Source organism: Rhinatrema bivittatum, chromosome 2 (assembly GCF_901001135.1).
Source record: "Rhinatrema bivittatum chromosome 2, aRhiBiv1.1, whole genome shotgun sequence".
NCBI classification, from domain to species: Eukaryota; Metazoa; Chordata; class Amphibia; order Gymnophiona; family Rhinatrematidae; genus Rhinatrema; species Rhinatrema bivittatum.
Genome location: NC_042616.1, coordinates 19,869,554 through 19,871,604, shown reverse-complemented (window position 1 = coordinate 19,871,604; position 2,051 = coordinate 19,869,554). Strand labels below are relative to the sequence as shown.

Below are 2,051 nucleotides of genomic sequence, written 5' to 3'. Positions count from 1 at the left end.
CCAGGGGAACAAGTCTGGCAGTTCCTGGGGATGAGGGGTCCTGGTCTCCTCTCTTCCATGATAAAATGTTATGGGATCAAAGCCAGCTGAGCCTCTCCACGTGTCCCTGAGTGTTTCTGGTTTGTGTTTCAGGTGCCGGTGACGTTTGAGGACATCTCTGTCTCTTTCTCCCAGGAGGAGTGGGGGTATTTAGATGAAGAGCAGAAGGAGCTTTACAGGGAGGTGATGAAGGAGAATTATGAGACCCTGAGGTCTCTAGGTCTAGGTAAGGATTGCATTATCTGCATTTCTAGTATACACAGAGGATGTTTTACTAAATGTCATTGGGTCAGCGCCTCACAGTAAATGTGCACACAGCCCTGGATTTCCCCCTCTCTTGTGTAGGGAACAGGAAGGGCGGGATTGAAGCAGACAGAGCTGGGGTGAACCCCCTGATAAGAAATTGGCAGCTTATCACTGATGCTGTAAGAATGAAGCAGCCCGGTGTATCCCCAGAGCCTTCCATCTCCTGTGGCATGGAGTATCTCCTCCTCTTTTCTGGGCCACTCTCCCACTCCCCACTACAGCAATAGCAATTTGGATCTCCCTCCCTGGATCTCAGATTCTGTCTGCAGGTAATGGAACCTCCTCTTCTCTCCTTCCTACCTCTCCCCTCCTCCCGATCCCAGATCCTCTTCTCTGAAATCCCTCTTACTCCATCCTCCTCTCTTCTCCTTCCTCCTCTACCCCCATCCTAGATTTCCAAACCTCCCCCTCCTTTTCAAACTTTCTAATCTCCTGTCCTTAATCCTCTTTCCTTATTCTCAGCCCATCCCTGGTCTTCTCATATTCTTTCCCTCTCCCTCCCATCCCTGAGATCTCCTCCCTGTGCCGATACCTGAGGTCCCTTTTCCTCAACCAGTAAAAGCAAAAATGTTTCTACAGACACAAGTAAGATTGGGAAACCTATTTTATTTTCTCCCTATATTATAAGATTACTAGCGCTTCAGGAATCATTACGTTGCATCTGAACATCACCCAAAGCAGGAGGAGGGGCTATAGGCAGCAGAGGAGGGGCAAGGACCCTCACAGCACAGGGACAATCACTGCAGCCACGGCGCCATCAATGGAGCAGGGAGCAAGGGAGAAAAACCAGCAGCACCAGGAGAAGAAAAGTGGTGGGGGGGTTTCCCAGATCCCCACTGAATAATCTATAATCACTGCTGAAGAGCCCTGCCTACCAGTGCACCCATTGCTCTTTCATTTTTCCCTAATAGTGAGGAATTCCTAATTCTGGAATTCCTCAAGAGGGAAATGAGGAGACAAGGCCTGACCCTTGTAACAGTTTTGCAACAACCTGTGACCTTTTGAGGCCTAAGGGCTGTGAAACCGTGGAAACTTGTACTGTTCTTGTTCCATTGCAGCAACCCAGGGAAGCTTGGGATCTGGCAGAAGACGTATGCATGTGCCTGTGAATCACCGGGAACCCAAAGTTTTGTTTTATCTGTGGGAACTGTGCATGAGAGCACCAAAGGGGAAACAGATGGGAGAAGTTAAGCTATTTGTAGAATGAAGGAAAATGTGTGTCCTGGCGGTCAGAAGGATGACTACTGACTGCATGCAGAGGGCTTGAGGTCAGACAGAGAGAAAAACCTGTATATAAGGGGTGGTTGGAGCACTGGATATTTGGAGAAGGCCTGCACTCTCTCAGCATGTACATTGCATTGTACCCTTCTCCCCAGGAAGACGACCATTCTTACAGTTATACTGGAACATTTTATAAAATACTTATAACCTATTTACATATAATGAAATGAATGCTTGCTGTTATGATTCAATACTAATAAAAGATGAATTATCTGTACAATTCTAAAAAGAAAAAGTCTTCCTGTGCGATTCCTGAGACATAAGAACATAAGAACATAAGAAAATGCCATACTGGGTCAGACCAAGGGTCCATCAAGCCCAGCATCCTGTTTCCAACAGTGGCCAATCCAGGCCATAAGAACCTGGCAAGTACCCAAAAACTAAGTCTATTCCATGTAACCATTGCTAATGGCAGTGGCTATTCT

The 2,051-nt window shown here is 47.1% G+C and overlaps 1 long non-coding RNA gene across 1 annotated transcript; it reads left to right on the top strand.

The window, feature by feature from the left end:
- Positions 1-203: 203 nt before the first annotated feature.
- Positions 204-1,701, top strand: LOC115083637. The gene is made up of 2 exons (XR_003854372.1): positions 204-265; positions 1,404-1,701. It is a non-coding gene; the product is annotated as an uncharacterized LOC115083637 (long non-coding RNA).
- The last annotated feature ends 350 nt before the right edge of the window (positions 1,702-2,051 follow it).